This window comes from Schistocerca cancellata, chromosome 1, assembly GCF_023864275.1.
Source record: "Schistocerca cancellata isolate TAMUIC-IGC-003103 chromosome 1, iqSchCanc2.1, whole genome shotgun sequence".
NCBI classification, from domain to species: Eukaryota; Metazoa; Arthropoda; class Insecta; order Orthoptera; family Acrididae; genus Schistocerca; species Schistocerca cancellata.
In genome coordinates, this window is record NC_064626.1 from 444,851,049 (window position 1) to 444,873,926 (window position 22,878).

The window sequence follows — 22,878 nt, forward strand, 5'->3', positions numbered from 1 at the left end:
TTTCCTCAATATAAGTTTTTACGACTTTAAAAGTCTGCAGCTACGACAATGTTTACATTTACATGCACATGCAGCTTTTTTTCGAAATTGAAGAGAAGCAAATCCACCCACAAAGGCTCACTGGCTGACTTCATCTTAAAATTTTGTTTTCGAATTAGCATCAACCGAAAAGTGGTACCAGACAGCGATCCTCTACTGAAATGCTTAAGTAATATTCACTGACATTCTGTGTTTTTATGTTTAACGTTTAAATAAAGTGGTAACGAAATATAAATTTGTAAATTTATATTTAGTCCTGAAATGGCAGTCATCATAAGACTGCAACAGTCTTAAAAAATACGTTTTCTTCCTTCCAGCGTCAAAATATTAAAGGAGATACTGTCAGTTCTCAGTATATTGAATTTCATTGTCAATTGCCATTAATACAACAGTCTCAAAAATAAGTTTGCGTTAATGGACCACCCTCGATTTGTATGTGGTGTGGTGTGAGTGTGAGCCAGCTCGCACGAGCAGGTGTGGTGAGCTGACAGACTAGCCGGTTAGCCGATCCCAAGAGCCCCAGACCCCATGAAATTGTCACTACATACAAAAGTCACTCCATGCAAGTGTTCCAACCCCGAAACTTCTGGCCGTGGCACTCTCTTCCTTCCGCTTATGGTCGGACAGGAGGGCGCCGGTTCGCAAAACATTTCACCTAGGCCAGGCGGCAGTCCGTCATGAGGGTGGCCAGTCAGCGGAAAGTGGCTGGAGGAAGCCATTCAAGACACACTGCTGTAAACTGAGCTTTGTCCGAACAGTTGTAAGGTCATAAAACTCCATGCATTCTCATGCTAGAAGCGGGCACGCTACGGGCAGAGTGGCTTGTGCACGTGTTTAGTGGAGGCAAGACTGTAACTTCCCTGGTTCCAGGAAGTCGCCAGGTTCTTTTAGCGAGCAGCAGCAACATAATATTTTACGGCGTTTACGTCTGGGAAGGTTCGTAACCTTCTTTCAGAAATTGGAAATGGTTGGCCCAGAAAGATCAGATCTCTCCGCAAATGAGGGTCTATGACCCCTGTAGGTAGGTGTTTCTCGCCAAAAACATGGCCACGCTTACCGTCAGAACGACGCTTGCTTAGTCTAAAATCTCCTTTTTTCAGACAAAAGAGATTTAGAATCGCTGATTGGCTCCTCTCAGGATACACAGAACAAAGGCTTGCTTCCCCAGCGTGAGAACCCTGTTGCTGTGTGTGGATTGGCTACCAGGTCAACAGAACAGTGAAGAAGGGAGATTGAGTTAGTAGAGAATAGTTCGATTGGCTTATGCAATGTGGGGGCAGCGTCGTTTTTGTAATCCGGCACCTGTACTGAGGACTGGTGGAAACTGGTTGTGATCCTTTTGTTTCTTTGTCTTCTGGTCCTCAGATGGTGAAGAACTTCAGGTCTCTCCCTAGTGGGTCAGACCTGAGGTCTGTGTCTTGTAGTGGACTAAGAACCAGTGGCGGTTTCCGATCGACCCGACAATGGAACTGCAAGTCACATCATACGTCACAAGGGTGAAATTATTCATCCTGAGTTGGTCATCTGACGTTTGACAGCACGCACCAGCGTCCCTGAGAGTCAGATTGGTTTGGCCTGATCAGCGAACGGGTGCACCTCACACAGAAATCTAGGCGCTACAGCCTGGAAACGCGCGACCGCTACGGTCGCAGGTTCGAATCCTGCCTCGAGCATGGATGTTTGTGATGTCCTTAGGTTAGTTAGGTTTAAGTAGTTCTGAGTTCTAGGGGACTGATGGCCTCAGAAGCTAAGTCCCATAGTGCTCAGAGCCATTTTGAACATTGAAACCTGCCGGGATTTCAGGGCCCTGATAGGGAAGTTTCCCGCGTTCTCATAATCAGAATGCCTGACCACGTAGTATGCAAATTTTCGTGGACGCCTCAGAACATCACAGCTGCCGCACCGCCCTACTCCTCGCCCACAGGTGCCGTTTTCTCCTGCCGCCTGAATCAAGGTCAAAGAGTAAAGCATTGCTGCACCAGCGTAAGGTTGTTAAATGATATTCTTAGCTCCCTGTTCTCGGGTGGAGCGTAGTTTGAGGTACACTTAGTCTCAGCTGATTCCATTTGGACAGAGTTGAGCCTCACAGTGGACTCATGTAAACAAAGCCAGTTTGTTTTCTAAAAGGGATTAGTTCGCGGAAGAACTTGTATAGCTTCCAACTCAATGTATGCTTTGCCAATCAAACATCATTCCTCTTCTGATTTGTATTTGTCGTTTTTGTGCAAGTTTTGTCGGCTACCTGTAGTTAATAAAAGGATTAATGAAACTTGTCATTATCTTGTAAACTTAAATATGGCACTGCTCTCATTCATACTCCCTCAACCAATCATTGCTTTTATTTTATTGTGGTGATACATGAGCACACCAGCAATTTAAGGGTCAGTCTTATTAAATCAATAAATCTGATTACTAATTCGAGTTCTGAAACTAGCTAAAGGCACAGACAACAAAAGTGGCATGAGTTGATTCACTCATTCATGTACATGAACGTATTTCTCGATTGGAAGGTTATTGGCAGAATAATACTTTTCTTTATGTAAAAATGATAACATTTAGCATCACTCAGACATAAATTTATGATTAAGGCAAGTGACGGCTTGCACTGTCAGTGCTTAAGCGAGCGAAATGGTACTGTGGCTAAGATAATGGAGCCAGTGGTGGCTCGTGCAAAATTTTACCAATGCGCTACAATAATTTTATAATTGACAGTTTAACATTGTGAGAAATAAAAGAAAACGATGGTAGCTGCGGGAATAAACCCAACTTATTCTACGAATAACACACACACCCATGCCCGAGGGAGGACTCGCAACTCCGGTGGGAGGAACCGCGCAATCCGTGACACGGCGCCTCAAACCACTCCGTCCCTTGTCTGTATTGATCGTAGTGCGGCCGACCATCATTCCAGCACTCGACACTTGTCTATAATTATCACTGAAAGACAGCTACGAAACATGTTTTCATCCGTTTTATTTGCACACCAACACGAATCCGAAGAGAAATGGCATGCTTTTAGTGCATTCTCTGGCTTGCATTCAAAGAGAGATGGCATAATTCAAATGCAGTATTTACAATGTACTATAGCATATTAGCACATGATCGCTGAGCACTGTAGGTCTCATTTCAATCCTACTATGCAAATTCAAGTTTCCAAGTTTCCCATAGCTTAACTAAATTATTTAAGGAAAATGCTGGCAATGTTGTGTCCACTCTGAGTTTCAGCTTCTTCGCTAATGACCTTGTTGGCACTGGAACGATAAACTCCAGATTTATCTTACTTCCTTTTTCTTTTTTAAAACCAGAAACCAATTTAGTGGTGTAAACGACATTCTCTACAATTACCTTCATATTTTCCACAGGCCATTCAAATTACGACACCAAAGACGAGCGTTACCTACAATTTGTAAATAACGAAAAGTATGCAAAAGGTTTCTGATTCTGAAGTCGCATTTAAATATTTGTCACTCCTCGTCTCCCACCACAAGTCTAATTCGATATTGGCAGGCTCGTGGTGTACCGAGACTGAGGTTTATCGTTATGCGAGATTGCTGTTCGCTTTACTGGGGACCCAACGACAATCATGTGAATATGGAATCGACGGGTTCGTGAAGACAGTTTTCAACGCCATGAAGGACTTCAACGACCTCACGCAAGAGTGCTACGACATCAGGAGTACGACAGAGTGTGGCAAGGCATCTATTGCTGCGGCTTGCCTTGACGAAACTGCAGCGAAATGCAACCGACATGTTGTTATGACTCTGAGAACCATCGCTACTAGATTGCAATCATCATCGTCATACAGGCCCAGCATCTGTCGCCATGATATGGAGAGCTATTCGATACACAACACAGTCACCTCTGGTTCTCAAAAACCGGTAGCTCGGAACGCAGCCGCTAAATTGGTTCAAATTTCTCTGAGCATTATGGGACTTAACTTCTGAGGTCAACAGTCCCATTGAACTTAGAACTACTTAAACCTAACTAACCTAAGGACATCACACACATCCATGCCCGAGGCAGGATTCGAACCTGCGACCGTAGCGGTCGCGCGGTTCCAGACTGTAGCGCCAAGAACCGCTCGGCCACTCCGGCCGGCCCAGCCGCTAAACTTCTGGAATGTTTAGATCAGTATCATTGCCTAGAGATTGGCCCAAAACCTCCCGCCAGCCGTAACAGTCGATTACCTCTGGCACCATGTTGATGCTGCGTAGAATGACGCCGCGTCTATACCTGTCATCCAAGCTCAGTTCGATTCGATGACCAGCCGCCGTTGCTGCAAGAGCTCTCTGTGTGGTACTTTCCTCTTACCCCTCTGAATACCCACAACTCACCTACAACTTTTATCTTGTATTCTGACAAAAAGTATTCTTTCTATTACAATGTATAACATAATAAGTGAAGTTTTGTTATTTACTGTTTTTCTTGATGTTGAAATTTTAACGGGGAACCACGGGAGTCCGCAGAAATTTCTCCAAGAACGCACAAGATTTCGAAAATGTCGTTTTGAAGTATTACCCTGCTGTATACATGGAAGAACCCTGGAGATACTAAAAGGTCTCAGACAGATTATATAATGGTAAGACAGAGATTTAAGAACCAGGTTTTAAATTGTAAGACATTTCCAGGTGCAGATGTGGACTCTGACCACAATCTATTGGTTATGAATTGTAGATTAAAACTGAAGAAACTGCAAAAAGGTGGGAATTTAAGAAGATGGGGCCTGGATAAACTGAAAGAACCAGAGGTTGTGCAGAGTTTCAGGGAGACCATAAGCGAACAATTCACAGGAATGGGGGAAACAAATACAGTAGAAGAAGAATGGGTAGCTTTGAGGGACGAAATAGTGAAGGCAGCAGAGTATCATATAGGTAAAAAGACAAGGGCTAGTAGAAACCCTTGGGTAACAGAAGAAATATTGAATTTAATTGATGAAAGGAGAAAATACAAAACTGCAGTAAACGAAGAAGGCAAAACGTCTCAAAAATGAGATAGACAGGAAGTGCAAAATGGCTAAGGAGGGATAGCTAGAGGACAAATGTAAGGATGTAGAGGCTTATCTCACTAGGGGATAAGATAGATACTGCCTACAGGAAAATTAGAGAGACCTTTGCAGAAAAGAGAACCACTTGTATGAATATCAAGAGCTCAAATGGAAACCCAATTCTAAGCAAAGAAGGGAAAGCAGAAAGGTGGAAGGAGTATATAGAGAGTCTACACAAGGGCGATGTACTTGAGGACAATATTATGGAAATGGAAGAGGATGTAGATGAAGATGAAATGGGAGATATTATACTGCGTGAAGAGTTTGACAGAGCACTGAAAGACCTGAGTCGAAACAAGGCCCCCGGAGTAGGTAACATTCCATTAGAACTACTGACAGCCTTGGGAGAGCCAGTCCTGACAAAACTCTACCGTCTGGTGAGCAAGATGTATGAGACAGGCGAAATTCCCTCAGACTTCAAGAAGAATATAATAATTCCAATACCAAATAAACCAGGTGTTGACAGATGTGAAAATTACCGAACTATCAGTTTAATAAGTCACAGCTGCAAAATACTAACGCGAATTCTTTACAGACGAATGGAAAACCTGGTAGAAGCCGACCTCGGGGAAGATCAGTTTGGATTCCGTAGAAATGTTGGAACACGTGAGGCAATACTGACCCTACGACTTATCTTAGAAGACAGATTTAGGAATGGCAAACCTACGTTTCTAGCGTTTGTAGACTTAGAGAAAGCTTTTGACAATGTTGATTAGAATACTCTCTTTCAAATTCTGAAGGTGGTAGGGGTAAAATACAGGGAGCGAAAGACTATTTACAATTTGTACAGAAAGCAGATGGCAGTTATAAGAGTCGAGCGGTATGAAAGGGAAGCAGTGATTGGGAAGGGAGTGAGACAGGGTTGTAGCCTATCCCCGATGTTATTTAATCTGTATATTGAGCAAGCAATAAAGGAAACAAAAGAAAAGTTGGGAGTAGGTATTAAAATCCATGGAGAAGAAATAAAAACTTTGAGGTTCGCCGATGACATTATAATTCTATCAGAGACAGCAAGGGACTTGGGAGAGCAGTTGAATGGAATGGACAGTGTCTTGAAAGGAGGGTATTAGATTAACATCAACAAAAGATAAACCAGGATAATGGAATGTAGTCGAATTAAGTCGTGTGAAGCTGAGGGAATTACATTAGGAAATGAAACAATTAAAGTAGTAAAGGAGTTTTGCTATTTGGGGAGCAAAATAACTGATGATGGTCGAAGGAGAGAGGATACAAAATGTAGACTGGCAATGGCAAGGAAAGCGTTTCTGAAGAAGAAAAATTTGTTAACATCGAGTATAGATTTAAATCTCAGGAAGTCGCTTCTTAAAGTATTTGTATGGAGTGTAGCCATGTATGGAAGTGAAACGTGGACGATGAATAGTTTGGACAAGAAGAGAATAGAAGCTTTCGAAATGTGGTGCTACAGAAGAATGCTGAAGATCAGATGGGTAAATCACATAACTAATGAGGAGGGTATAGAATTGGGGAGAAGAGGAACTTGTGGCACAACTTGACTAGAAGAAGGGATCGGTTGGTAGGACATGCTCTTAGACATCGAGGGATCACCAATTTAGTATTGGAGGGCAGCGTGGAGGGTAAAAATCGTAGAGGGAGACCAAGAGATGAATACACTAAGCAGATTCAGAAGGATGTAGGCTACAGTAGGTACTGGGAGATGAAGAAGCTTGCACAGGATAGAGTAGCATGGAGAGCTGCATCAAACCAGTCAGAGGACTGAAGACCACAACAACAACAACCCTGTTACTTGATAGCACTTTTTATAGCGTCTCTGCCAGTCCTCGAAAACTGGCCATTCTTTGTCATCTCCTTGAGAATCGACTCACTTTCTTTGAGGACTGTTTCACAGTTCTCAAATCGAATACTCAGAAGCTTTGCCTTCACTGATGTGAATGAAAAAAAAATCATAGGATTCAAGAGCGGGTCTATAACGCTGATGTGGTACACATATAATGAGAAAAAGACTGAATAGCCAACGAGAGGATAACGTTCTACGAGTAGGGGCGTGGAATGTCAGGAGCTTGAACTTGGTAGGGAAACTAGAAAATCTGAAAAAGGAAATGCAAAGACTCAGTCTACATATAGTAGGGGTCAGTGAAGTGAAATGGAAAGAAGACAAAGGTTTCTGGTCAGGTGAGTATGAGGTAATACCAGCTGCAGCAGAATATAGTATAACGGGAGTTCGTTATGTATAGGATGGTAGGGCAGAGAGTGTTTTACTGTGCACAGTCAGACAGAGATTCTGAAATCAGATACTGGATAGTAAGGCGCAGATATAGACCCAGATCACAATGTAGTAGTGATGAAGAGTAGACTGAAGTTAAAGAGATTAGTCAGGAAGAATCAATATGCAAAGAAGTGGGATACGTAAGTGCTAAGGAATGACGAGATAGGCTTGATGTTTTTGGCTACCGATACGGCAATAAGGAATAGCTCAGTAGGTAGTGCAGTTGAAGAGGAATGGACAAAGGGGCAAAAAGGAAGGGAAAAACGTCAATCACACAAGTTCGAAAGAAAAACATAGGTACAAGAAATCACAGGTAACAGAAGAAATACTTCAATTCGTCGATGAAAGAAGAAATTACAACAACGTTCAGAAAGATTCGGTAATACAAAAATACATCTCGCTGAGGAATAAAATAAATAGGTAGCTAAGACGAAAAAGAAATGATTGTCGGAAGGACTGATTCAGCATCCAAGAAGAGTCAATACAACCTCCAGTAATTTAAAAGCAAGGGTGGTACCATTAAGAGTGCAACAGTCATTGAACAGCTAAATACAGCGAAGAGAGCTAATAGATGAAAAGAGCACATTGAAGGCCTCTATGAAGGGGCAGATTAATATGATGTGTTAGAAGAAGAAAGGAGTCGATTTAGAATAGATAGGAGATCCAGTATTAGAATCAAAATGTAAGGGAGCTTTGGGGCACTTAAGATCAAATAAGGTGGACAAAAAACTTCTATTCACGGTGGTGTGTAGGATGTATGAGTCTGGCAGGATATCACCTGACTTTCAGAAAAATATCATCCACACAATTCCGAAGACAAAAAAAAATGGTTCAAATGGCTTTGAGCACTATGGGACTTAACTTCTGAGGTCATCAGTCAAATGGCTCTGAGTACTATGGGACTCAACTGCTGTGGTCATAAGTCCCCTAGAACTTAGAACTACTTAAACCTAACTAACCTAAGGACATCACACACATCCATGCCCGAGGCAGGATTCGAACCTGCGACCGTAGCGGTCGTGCGGTTCCAGACTGTAGCGCCTTTAACCGCTCGGCCACTCCAGCCGGTGCGTGGTCAAGCGGCTAGCCGTCGCCGGATGCTCCATAGAACTCACCATTTCCATTTTGAAACTTAGGTTTCCTACCATGGCACACTCTGGCCTCTTAGGACGCGGGCTTTTCTGGGTTCGTGCGCATCTCTCAAGACCAAGAATATACTCCGTTTGAACAGTTCATTAACTCCTCTCACAATGATGGCAGACGATATCTGTTTACATATCGCTCTGGATGTAGGGAAGGTTTCTTTCGTAGTTATGTAGGTTCTTTGATTTGCGGTCGAATGGGTGAATCATTATATATTTCGAAAGACAAGTGAGATGCGAATTATCGTTAGAGCGTTCGTTTCTTCATCATCGAAAGGTCCCGAATCTGTCAACTCATCATGATTTGATTAATGACTTCTCGACTCATCCTTGCCTTGCACAGCCACCCATGCGCTCCTCACTGAACGTGGCATTCTTGGCCAGGGGGGTGGGGGGGGGGGGGTTTGTAACACGATGTGTTAATAAGAAGTGAAACAGGAAACAGGACAAGGAGCTGTCCTTGTAGGATTTGGGAGCAGTGTCGAGAAGGTATACTGCAGCTCTTTCTGTATTGTATTGCATATTTTCCCTTTCTCTTGCTCATTTCTTTCACAAGTAAGTGGCAGAGGAATATAGCCGACACCGGGAATGACGGGGTGCCTACATTGCCACGATGTCGAGCTATTGAAGACAGAGATTGGGTAGGAGCTCAATGAATGCCGAGAGAGAAGCACCAGAGCCAATAATTAGCACTGCCTCAGTGTGGGGAGGCGGCCACGACCCCTCGTTGCGGAAAGAGAGCCGGTCGCCGGTCGGGCGACTTCTAGCGACTGGTCAGCTGGCTGCAACATGTCCTCGTGCACTGCTTTCATGACGTCTGCCGCTCAGTGCCTGGCACGAATGACTGCAGTGGCATTAGCGGCTTTTGCTGACGGACAGGAATCGTGCAGAGGCAGCCAACTCTGAGATGAATGACCACGCATGAGTGGCCGAAACATTTAGAGAGGAGGAGTGCTCAGCCGTTTTAGGCGATTGCTGTGTCCGGGGTGCGACCCGCTGCCCCTGAGCAGGAGCCTGGTTGCTGCTGGAGTGAGCCAGGATGGCCCTCGGCGCTATGGCACCAAATCTGGAGGATGGACGTAGAAAAGGAAACTGGTGCCGCGACGGACACATGAAACCATAGCTGCTGTCGCCGGATCCATGTCGCCTCCTCGTCTGGCGCAGCCCTTATGTCCTGGTAGACTGCTGGTCTGCGAATGAGTCTACTGTAAAATCTATTTATACTAGATAGCAGCGCATCTGTTATGCCAGTGCGCTGCTTCTGGTCACGTACTGTGCAACATCACCGAAACCCTGATGATGGGGGAAATTCCCTTGCTTGTGTTGTGCGTTACTGCCATCCTGGTGGGTTACACGGAGCGAGCCTAGATGGCCTCCCAATAAATGAACATCGTTGTTGCCTTAGACTAAATGGCGACACATCGCGCTCGCCAGCTACCAGTAGCTAATGCAATACCCCACCATACCTCCTCGCAGATTTAGCCCTTGAAATGGTAGTAGCACTACAGAAAGGATCAGGTTCTCTGTTTCAGCAATGTTCTGTAACGGTTCACAACCCCTAAGGTTTCAGAACACTGAAAACCACCGCCACAGCACGAAAAAGTGGTATACTATATTTCTAACAACCTGGCAGTCATACGCTGTAGTGTTTATCCAAAGCCACAGTGTTTCATCTTGCGTGCAGCAGTGCTAAATATGCGGTTGAGTAGAATCAGAGACAATCATTACTAGAATTCTGAAATTAATAAGAGGTGTACCACAGACTCCACCAGGAGGTGCAAAGTGCCCCCTATTGCCCTCCCCAACATTCCTGCAGACACCTATGAGAGCAGCATTGTACACTCCTGGAAATTGAAATAAGAACACCGTGAATTCATTGTCCCAGGAAGGGGAAACTTTATTGACACATTCCTGGGGTCAGATACATCACATGATCACACTGACAGAACCACAGGCACATAGACACAGGCAACAGAGAATGCACAATGTCGGCACTAGTACAGTGTATATCCACCTTTCGCAGCAATGCAGACTGCTATTCTCCCATGGAGACGATCGTAGAGATGCTGGATGTAGTCCTGTGGAACGGCTTGCCATGCCATTTCCACCTGGCGCCTCAGTTGGACCAGCGTTCGTGCTGGACGTGCAGACCGCGTGAGACGACGCTTCATCCAGTCCCAAACATGCTCAATGGGGGACAGATCCGGAGATCTTGCTGGCCAGGGTAGTTGACTTACACCTTCTAGAGCACATTGGGTGGCACGGGATACATGCGGACGTGCATTGTCCTGTTGGAACAGCAAGTTCCCTTGCCGGTCTAGGAATGGTAGAACGATGGGTTCGATGACGGTTTGGATGTACCGTACACTATTCAGTGTCCCCTCGACGATCTCCAGTGGTGTACGGCCAGTGTAGGAGATCGCTCTCCACACCATGATGCCGGGTGTTGGCCCTGTGTGCCTCGGTCGTATGCAGTCCTGATTGTGGCGCTCACCTGCACAGCGCCAAACACGCATACGACCATCATTGGCACCAAGGCAGAAGCGACTCTCATCGCTGAAGACGACACGTCTCCATTCGTCCCTCCATTCACGCCTGTCGCGACACCACTGGAGGCGGGCTGCACGATGTTGGGGCGTGAGCGGAAGACGGCCTAACGGTGTGCGGGACCGTAGCCCAGCTTCATGGAGACGGTTGCGAATGGTCCTCGCCGATACCCCAGGAGCAACAGTGTCCCTAATTTGCTGGGAAGTGGCGGTGCGGTCCCCTACGGCACTGCGTAGGATCCTACGGTCTTGGCGTGCATCCGTGCGTCGCTGCGGTCCGGTCCCAGGTCGACGGGCACGTGCACCTTCCGCCGACCACTGGCGACAACATCGATGTACTGTGGAGACCTCACGCCCCACGTGTTGAGCAATTCGGCGGTACGTCCACCCGGCCTCCCGCATGCCCACTATACGCCCTCGCTCAAAGTCCGTCAACTGCACATACGGTTCACGTCCACGCTGTCGCGGCATGCTACCAGTGTTAAAGACTGCGATGGAGCTGCGTATGCCACGGCAAACTGGCTGACACTGACGGCGGCGGTGCACAAATGCTGCGCAGCTAGCGCCATTCGACGGCCAACACCGCGGTTCCTGGTGTGTCCGCTGTGCCGTGCGTGTGATCATTGCTTGTACAGCCCTCTCGCAGTGTCCGGAGCAAGTATGGTGGGTCTGACACACCGGTGTCAATGTGTTCTTTTTTCCATTTCCAGGAGTGTAGTTACAGGGGTGGGTGTCGGAAGACGTCTGACTTCACGACGCACTTACGTGGCAGCAGAGACAGAGAGAGAGAGACGTACAATGCTGCAAAGCCCCGTGGCTGATTCGATTGCAGGGCGGGTGTTTGCTCGCCACTTATTCATTTCTTTTGCCACGCGATAAATCGCACGCGGCCGCGCCTGCGGGGGCGATCTGAACAGGGGCGCGTCGCCTCGCGAGGCTGGCATTTGTTTCCGCGCAGCTTATCTCGTGACAAGTTCCGTGCAGCGCGCGCCGCATAAATCCGCCCCCGGGTCGGGCGCCCCTCTTATCTTGTTTACTTCCCGTATTTTCCTGAAGCCGCGTCGAGTCCCTTGGCGCCCCGCGCTGAGCCGGGCTTCAGCCGGCGCCCCGCCCCGCCCCGCCCCGCCGTGTCGTTATTGTTTCGCGTCGCGACGCCCACCGCAGCTGGACGCCACTGTTCCCCCCCACGGCTGTCACCTTTCATCTTTTCTTGCAAGGAACGATCTCCTTATGATCGTCTTTCTTTCAGGTTGTCTCTCCACGTCGGAAGAGAAGAACACATTCGTGTTAAATATAATGCGAAAGATACTTACACACAAAAAATCGTAACACCAAAAGATAATTAATGTAGAGAAATGAAATAATAACATTGCAAGCTCACAGGCTATAGTAAGCGTGAGGTAAGTCATTGCAAACGTGAAACGCTGGTACATTAATAACCGACGAAACCACCAGAAAGTTGAGTGCAAGCATGTAGACGTGCATGCATTGTGTTGTACTGGTGCCGGATGTCAGTTTCTTGGATGGAAAAAAAATGGCACTGAGCACTATGGGACTCAACTTCTGAGGTCATTAGTTTCCTAGAACTTAGAACTAGTTAAACCTAACTAACCTAAGGACTTCACACACATCTATGCCCGAAGCAGGATTCGACCCTGCGACCGTAGCGGTCTCGCGGCTCCAGACTGCAGTGCCTAGAACCGCACGGCCACTTCGACCGGCTTCTTGAATGGAGTTCCATGCCTGTAGCACTTGGTCCGTCAATAAATGGACGGTTAATGCTGGTTATTGATGACGATGGAGTTGTCGTCTGATGGTATCTCATATGTGCTCGGTTGGAGACAAATCTGGTGATCGAGCAGGCCAAGGCAACATGTCGACACGCTGTAGACAATGTTGAATTGACAATACCGGTACGTGGGGATGCGTTATCCTGCTAGAAAACACCCCGTGGAATGCTGTCCATGAATGGCAGCACAACAGCTCTAATCACCAAATTGACGTAAAATTTGAAACAGGGTGTATGGCACAACCACGACAGGTTTCTGCTGTCATACTAAATCACATCCCGGAGCATATTTCTAGGTTTAGGTCAGTGTATCTAGCACGCAGACAGGTTGATTGCAGGCCCTCATCTACGTTCCTCTTAGTGAACGCATGGCCATCGCTGGCACCAAGGCAGAACCAGCTTTCATCAGAAAACACAACAGACCTCCACGCTGCCCTTGAATGAGCTCTCGCTTGACATCACTGAAGTAGCAAATGGCGCTGGCGGTGGCTTGTGGTCAATGGAATGCACGCTTCAGGGCGTCTGGTTCGCAGGTGTCCTTGAAGTAACCGATTTGTGACAGTTGGTTCTGTCACTGTGGTGCCAACTGCTGGTCAGATGGCTGCTGCAGATGCAGCACAATGCGCCAGAACCATACGCCTAACACGATGGTCTTCCTTCTCGGTAACACCACGAGCCCGTCCGAAGCCCGGTCATCTTGCGACCGAACATTCTCGTGACCACCTCTGCCAGCAGTCGTGTACAATAGCTACATTCCTTTGAAATCTTTCTGCGATACCAAAGGAGGAACACCCAACTTCTCGTAACCCTATTGCAAGACCTCTGTGAGGTGCTCATAATGGCTGCTTTGTCGGCTTAGAGGAATTCTTGACTGACATCAACTCATCATTTCCAATCTCAAAGGCAACTAAATCTAACGACCGTTACAGCGTCTATCTAAACTTGATTTGCGTCCTCATAGCGGCGCTACTAGCATCAATGTTATGCAAGTGGCGCGAAATCTGAATATACATCATCTTTCATATGTAGAAACAGGCCTACCAACTTTAGTTTACGTCGCACAACTCCCCGTTGTTGTTGCAATTTCTTTCCTGTCACTGTATTTTGTGATGCTGTCACTTGTGGTATTACTGCATCCCCATAGGGAGGTAAATCAGGTTACATAGTACTGGAATACGGTAAGACTTTGACAAGTTGTAAATTGACTAGAACTATATGGTCAATTGCTGGAATTTATGCGATGCAGTCTCATACCAGAGCCTCTTCAGCTGTTTATCCGAGCTGTATACGGCGTGAACCAGAACTCCATCGACAAACTTTCAGAGGTGGTGGTGTGGACAAAAACAAGAAAAGCATTACTAGTAAACACGAGCTCTAATTTGCATACCTTAAGAACTATGAACAACTGTTCATCTACGCTACTGTGAAACACTTCTCTTCTACTGAACAAGAGCTCACAGCTCTTGAGGTATGCACTGAAGACTCCGTGTTTACTAAACTATTTTTTTGTTTTGTTTTCGTCTGAGCAACGTGTTCCAAAAATATGTTAAGCAAAGAGCTTACATTAGAAGAGATGTGTTGTGTTTCACACTATCGAACAAGTACTTGTAGCTCTTAATGGATGAATTTTAGAACTCATGTATACTAGACATCTTTTCTCATTTAAGTACATACTAGCTCTGAAAGTTTGTTGGATGAGTTCAGGTTTAGCCTGTAGACACTATAATAACGACCATTTCAGGTATGATTTATAACTTACAAACTGTTTTGGAAACCGGTAACAGTTAATTATCTCCTGCAACTTATTTTAAAATAAGCAAACCTGGTGAATCTACTATTTAAATAAGCATGTGCGTTATTGAAGCTAATCGTCTGTAACCCAGCCATACAACTTACCTATGATTACAGAAATTTTGCAATTGGGACACTTTTGTTACGCTCTGAGTAAAAAATGAAGGCAAAAGAAGTGTTACAAAATGACGACCATGACAGGACTCGAACGAAAATTCTACCATAATTGTAATTCATCCATACTAGGTATGCACTATTCATGTAAATAAAAATAATTTTATGTTTCTCTGTCTCACATTTAAGTCGTCCAAGATATGATCAGATGGTGTGTAATTTTACACTCGACATTGCTAGTCATCACCCTAGTTCATGCTTTCCAAAGTCTGTGCAGGTAAGGAGGCTTTATGACTATCATGATGACTACTCTCAGCGGAACGACCTTTAGCAGTACGTATCTCGTCCCGTTCAAAGCCACGCAGCTTGCACCACAGGCACAATATGAAACTAGTGTCCTTCTAAATGACAGTAGATATACAAATTTCACCCTTCAGGCAGTGTAAGATATTCTCAGATACTGAATTTAGTTCTTTGAATACATTTATTATTTCTCAGGATGTTAGCTTTTAAAATTTGTACATTTCTGGAAGCATTTTTGCACATTGATGTTTGTGCCTCAAAAATGTGGCTTCGAAAGGACTGAACATATTCTTGAGGCAAGGTTATGAAAATCACTGTCCGTGCACTTCGTTTGACATAGGTAAAAAAAAGAAGTCTTTAGACAACAAATCAGGTGAAGACTGCCGATGAGACTGTTCTCTATCAGATAACCGTGATAGCTGACATTCTCACTGTTGATGAATGATGCAACTTCTTCGATTGTTATTTCTGGTTTCTCGATGACTTGCGAGAAACAAATTGTTGTTCAGCAGCTTCTTGATGTGAGTGAAGCGATACGACGCTAGCCGGGGTACATTATGGTGCTGGGCTAATGAAATTGTATTTCCATAAACAACAATATATTATCTCTTCAACAAAACAGTCTCTTAGCAGCAAAGGATTACAATTAAGGTGGAAAAGTCAGTAATCTTTAAATAAAAATTAAATCAAAAACAATTAAGTACAATTTTCAAAATTTTGAAAGCACCGCAGAACTTGACATGTACGGCAGAGTCAACACAACATCAGCAATTTGCGGCCAAGGCAATAATAATAATGATCTTCAACAACGAAATTAGCGACCTAGGCTCAATCAAGTTGTTACTGAATAAATCACCAGAGTACAGGGAGGTCCACCTAAAATACATCTATAATGTTTATCCAAACACGTCGTTGCAGTGGACAAGCTACATTTTTTTCACACCGTTCAACTGACAGTCGAAGGTCAATCAAATTTTTGTAATAAGTGAACCCTTTCAAAATGTTAAACGTACAGGGAGTATTAAACTTAGATATAGGTGAGACCAACGGTCAATGCGAAAACAATTTTAAATTTTAAAACATTCTGCCACCGGCAAATGTAGTAAAATGCAAACAGCCACCTCTCAATGATCTAATCAACGATTTTCACGAAGTTGAGTGGTGACAATTATGACCTCTTAATTCAACGAGGTAAGAAAACCGGGAGGGGCTGGACCAGTGGGAATTTTACTCACTTCATTCACTGGTATAACAAAAATTTATTTTACGCTGTTTCAATCACGTAGCAGTCAATTAAACTCATTTTTATAATTAATTAAAAGGCCAAGTAATGAGACTCATTGAAAGTTCAATGCCAGTTTGAAAAATTTACAGACAATTTAAGGATAACTTTAACCCAGGATGACTTAATATTCTTAAAGGCAAGACGCCCTCAATAAAACGCAGAATGAAATAAGTTGTAATAAGGGCAGACATAAATATAAACAACAGTACCAGAACAGATCGGAAGGACCTTAATTGCCAGATGGTGAGAGTAAAACATGATTTAAACTTGAGTGATTAAAAAATCTAAAACCATACTTAAAACAATGAAAAACAATTTAACACTAATATCTACAAAATATAATTTTAAACCAAGAAACACGTATCAATTGAGTATTGAACACATTTTCTAATAATACAAGAATAATTAAAATACAACAGCTTAAGGTGTATGATGGGATCCTAATGCACATCAAAATTTGATTAAGCTTAAGGCCTCAAGCTAACAGACAGAAATTCAGAATTATTCTAAGTATAAATTTAACTTGAACAGGAACACTAGGCAGTGCGGCTGCGGTTGGAGGAAACAGCGTGAAAGACAAACAGTGGCGAGAGCTGCCGCGTGTATGCTCTCCAGATGACATAAACAGCTGGCTAAGCAAGGCGACGAGGCTTGAGCTAGTGGCGCCCGATTCTGGGTAACACGTACCAGCAATGGAGTAGTAAAGAATATTAACGACATTTTCTTGCAGCACAAATAATTGTAATTAGACAGAATTCCTACATACAGCCATGCATCAAATAAACAACTCCTAGGGTAGAATTAATTAATCTGAGCTCTTAATGGTTCAAATGGCTTTGAGCACTATGGGACTTAACATCTGAGGTCATCAGTCCCCTAGAACTTAGAACTACTTAAACCTAACTAACCTAAGGACATTACACACATCCATGCCCGAGGCAGGATTCGAAAGGACATTACACACATCCATGCCCGAGGCAGGATTCGAACCTGCGACCGTAGCGTTCCGCGGTTCCAGACTGAAGCGCCTAGAACCGTTCGGCCGCAACGGCCGGCTTAAATAGAACAGAAGCTCTATATAATTTCTTAGACAGCATAGGCCTTTAGCTTTATCTTCAAGGAAACCAGAACTACAAAAGTAAGTTATAAATAGGGCAATAAAATTACAAAACCTACACACATTCTGATATGAACAATTAAACATCCAAGGTATCTGGTAATACCAACATTTCACTGAATCTGCAATTGAAAATTACATGACCAATTATTTACTTTAAACATCAGAAGAATTAATGGGAGACAGACAAAAACAAATAACGCATAAACTAATGCACACCGCCAACCTTCCAAATAAACTTTCTTCTGGAACACGGATCTTGAAGCATCACTTGCACCACGGGTACATAACGTGAACACATAAATCAAATTATAATAAGATATCAGCCAATGAATCAGTCTACAATGTCTGCCAGATACTGGAGTCACATTGCCCTTCGAATACCATGGAGACACAGGCGTCCGTACCCAACAAACAGAAGGAAGATAGACCAAAATGACAGTGAACACTGCCCTGACGGCCCAATGCCCTTCTGATAAACAACAGCACAAGCCACGCCGGGACTCAGTAACTTATGTGGGGCAACATGCTCATATTGGTCGCCCGACAAAAGCTAACACAACGGCGAAGAGGTCCCACATAATGCTCGTTACTGCTTCGTTCCCCAGCTCATACCACCCATCAAACAGGCCACCACTCCCAGAGCCGCCTTACCAAGGGCTCTGCGCTCCAACGTCAACATGTTAGTCAAAGATCATAAGAACAATTGTATCGATACACTGCGAGAAAGCCGCAATATATCGAGCATTAGTAGACATTATAACAAAAGTTCACCTGCCAGCAGGACTGTGAAATCAAAACAGAACCGTCCTGAGGCAACTATATTAATTTAAAAGGTCAATTAGAGGAATTAATAGTTAAAACAGCTAATTGCTGTCTACAGCCAGTAATACAGACACTAAATACTTCAGCTTATGCCCACTGGAGCACGAGAGGGCCAAGGAAGTTTAGAGCAATTAGCTGAGCATGTAGCTACCTAGACAACATAAAAATGCGGAGCTTGTACACACACTAACAAGCCATTCCACTCTGCAGCATGACAACAGAATGCCTAAAATTGCCAATAGTAAATTTAATTAATGGTCCACGTTCGTCATAAGTCGCGAAACGTGCTAAAACGGCTAGAAAACGCCCAGTACAGAAACGTATGAGCGTATACGCGCCCCACAGCGTATCAGGCCGGCCACAGGAAAATTACTCGCAAACTGGAAAGAGAACCAGGATGTCCGAGGCCACAGCACTTGTTCATCAAATTCAAAATAGCTGTCCATAGCTGGAAATGGGTGCTTATCATAAAATCCAAGTTTGCTTCCTCGAAATGTTACAACGGCTAACAGTTTGAATTCCAACTGCCGTCTCTGTGCCTTTGCGATAGTTTGCGCCTTTTCTGCCCTTGCTACTATGGGGATTAAGTGGGTGGTATTCTTCTGAAAGTCCAGCATATCTCTAGTCTCATAGATTCTACACGACAATATTGAATAATCTTTTGGTTGCCAATTGTCTTAATGACTTTACAAATTCCACAAGAATGGTATATTTAAGTCCTGTCTTGATAACAAGTCATCCACAACTCTGTAACACTTACAGTAAGCATCCAAATTGATGACCATTTTGCTTCTATTGCGTTATCACACTGCCCGTCCCCCTCGAAGACGCCCATAATGAACTCTTTTACCTGCGTTTAACAGCGGAATCCCTCTTCCATTCTTAACGTTGACGCCATGTTTTTGAATTCTTTGAACGTTATTTTGACATTTCGATATGCTGAATTTGTCCTTTCCATGATCATCTCCTCTTCGATCTCCTCTCATTTTTCCCGGAACCGTTCCGCTTTAGTTTCTTGAGACTGTCTGATTATTTCTGAGTGTACATTTTTATACTACCTTCCTTTATCGATCAGCTGAAGTATGTCTTCCATAAACCAAAATTTCTTCCCAGTTACCTTTCTTATACCTGTATTCGACTACCCAACTAACGCTATTGCAGCTTTCAAAGGTGTATCACCTGATCCATCACTGGTAACGACTTGTGTGTGTGAAAAGTGGTTCGGAGTCGACGTTTAAACTTCAGGTATGTCCTTATGTAGGTGGCTGATTAAGTCATAAGGCCGAAGGAAATCAAGACCTTACCTCCTCCAATAGAATCAAGCCCTGTAAATCACTGTAATGTTAAAAAATAAACTACTGCTTGAGGACAGCTTTACCTTGTTTTAAAAAACTTTTCACACCTCTTGTAAATATTGCTGTAACACACGAGGCTCTCACAAGACGCCAACATTACGTCGAGAAGTGGCAGCAGCAGCAGGAGAACTTACGACGGCCTCTTACAGAGTCCAGCGTCAGACAGTGAGGTCAATTTATGATGTGGTATTCACAGATAGCACACTTTCCGATTGTGCCACTGTCGCAGTATCGACGTTTTTCTTCTCGAAGCTGACCATCCAGTCTCTCTTTACCAGAAGTGTCCAGATTACTGTCTGTCGCGAAAGTCTAAGACATAGTACCTTTATCAGAAGTGCCCAAGACGAAATTTCTGTCCTAAATCCATAACACAGTGCCACCATTAAAGTGATTTTCCCTCATTTGCATCAGTGTCGAGCATAGATATCTCTGTTGTCTATATCATTATAAATGACCAGTCTAGCCACTTAGTTCTAATAATCCAAAGACTTATTATGAACCGCAACTACTTACTGTAAATATGTGAGGGTTATTTCCTCATTGCCGGCCGGAGTGGCCGTGCGGTTCTAGGCGCTGCAGTCTGGAACCGAGCGACTGCTGCGGTCGCAGGTTCGAATCCTGCCTCGGGCATGGATGTGTGTGATGTCCTTAGGTTAGTTAGGTTTAGTTAGTTCTAAGTTCTAGGCGACTGATGACCTCAGAAGTTAAGTCGCATAGTGCTCAGAGCCATTTGAACCATTTTATTTCCTCATTTAACATACTTAATCATTTAAGTCAGCACGAAAGCTATTACGTTTTGAGTTAGGACACTAGTCCCCCAGTAATGCTGTGCAGCTGACAACTAAGCGCAACGGAATACCCTATCCTAATCAATGAAGAAATAATCATGCCTCATGCACATTGCAAACAACTAACGACAACACCATGAACTACAAATGAATTATTTCAGCATTGTTTAACAAAAGACGAGCACTGGATAACGTTTCTCACTCCGTGAAATACACCCCCAATTTCTGCTATAATTGTTCCGTCCTAAAAATGTGTGAAACGTAATCACAGCCATGTGAAACAAAGGGACAAGTTTCCACTTCCACTTGCTTTTCATCTTCTTAGCTGGAAACAGCAGACTGAGAGAAAGGTGGTAATATGCAGTCTACATTACTGAAGACTGGCCCGGGGGCACAGTAACCCCGAGTGTGGTGGCGCATTCAGGAGGACGAAGGTACAAAATCCGGGTCCGAACACCAAGATTTAGATTTTCTGTGATTTCCGTAAATCGCGCCAGGCAAATGCCGGAACGGTTCCTCTCAAAGGACACGGTCGTTTTCACAATCCTTGAAACAATACGAGCTTGTGATCCAAATGACCTCGATTCCGACGGAACATTAAACCCTAATCTTTATTCACTCTCTGTTGCCTTTCTAACGGCTTCCAGGGACAACAAAAATTTGATTCAAAGCAGAAAAGATGATCATGGCGGTCTCCATGGGATGCAGTGCACATGTACACACCTCTCATCATGGATTTCTGCACTTTTTTGCACGTTCTGTCCTCTCTCCGAATAATGTTTCAAGCGTCATGAACAGCTGTTGAAGAGTCTGCACATCAGAAACTGGTTCAGCATATACAATACAAGGTAAAACTCCAGGGGATTCAAGTCCGGTGATGTAGCAGGCCATGGTATAGGGCTTCCGCGTCCTATCCAGCGTCCTGGGAAGATGTGTTGAGGTATGAACGAACTGTAATGCGGAAATAGGTTGTTGTTCCGTCATGTACAAACCACACACCCTATCGTATCGACAACGGTACAATTGTCAAGCAGCCCGGGCAGAGTATTCCGCAAAAAATTCACCCTGTATGTCTATGGAACGAATTCCAAAACTTTAAATGCTGTGTTAATTATAGGTTAATTAAGAGGTATAATCTTTTGTTTCAGGTTTAACACTGTAAGTAAAATATTACGTTTAGAAACTGTACATATATATTCAGACAGCGTAACTCACGGAGCGTAAATAGCCGGACTTTACTCACCCAGAATCTGAACACGAGAGCACTTTGCAACACCCAAAAAGCTTCACACACGGTTTCCAACCATTGAGACAGTTCTTCTCGCTGCCACCACACACAAAACGATCGTTCAACACATTTTCGCTGTTCACGCAGTCAGGCATCAACATCAGGCATGACATTTTAACATATTACTTCTTCATTATTAAATCTATTCGCGCCGCTACGGTAGCAGGATGCAATCCTGCCTCGTGCATGGATGTGTGCGATGTCCTTAGGTTAGTTAGGTTTAAGTAGTTCTAAGTTCTAGGGGACTGATGACCTCAGATGTTAACTCTCATAGTGCTCAGAGCCATTTCAACGATTTGAAATCTATTCGCAACAAATTTTCCCGATAGTATCCACATATACCACCCAATGTATCTGCAAAATTATATCGTTGTGCGACACACTTTTCAGTTGACACGACGTCAGATATATTCAGATGCGTGAAAAAGTAGTTTTTGCTTCCCAAATAGCCCAAACTATACTGATCCAGTGTTTGATAATAATAATAAATAATAATTTGATAATAATCAATAACAATTTTATAATAATAATATGTTGTTGTTGTTGTGGTCTTCAGTCCTGAGACTGGTTTGATGCAGCTCTCCATGCTACTCTGTCCTGTGCAAGCTTCTTCATCTCCCAGTACCTACTGCAGCCTACAACCTTCTGAATCTGCTTAGTGTATTCGTCTCTTGGTCTCCCTCTACGATTTTTACCCTCCACCCTGCCCTCCAGTACTAAATTGATGATCCCTTGACGCCTCAGAATATGTCCTACCAACTAATCCCCTCTTCTAGTCAAGTTGTGCCACAAACTCCTCTTCTCCCCAATTCTATTCAATACCTCCTCATTAGTTATGTGATCTACCAATCTAATCTTCAGCATTCTTCTGTAACACCACATTTCGAAAGCTTCTGTTCTCTTCTTGTCTAAACTATTTATCGTCCATGTTTCACTTCCATACGTAGCTACACTCCATACAAATACTTTCAGAAACGACTTCCTGACACTTCAATCAATATTAGATGTTAACAAATTTCTCTTCTTCAGAAACGCTTTCCTTGCCATTGCCAGTCTACATTTTATATCCTCCGACCATCATCAGTTATTTTGCTCCCCAAATAGCAAAACTCCTTTACTATTTCAAGTGTCTGATTTCCTAATCTAATTCCCTCAGCATCACCCGACTTAATTCGACTACATTCCATTATCCTCGTTTTGCTTTTGT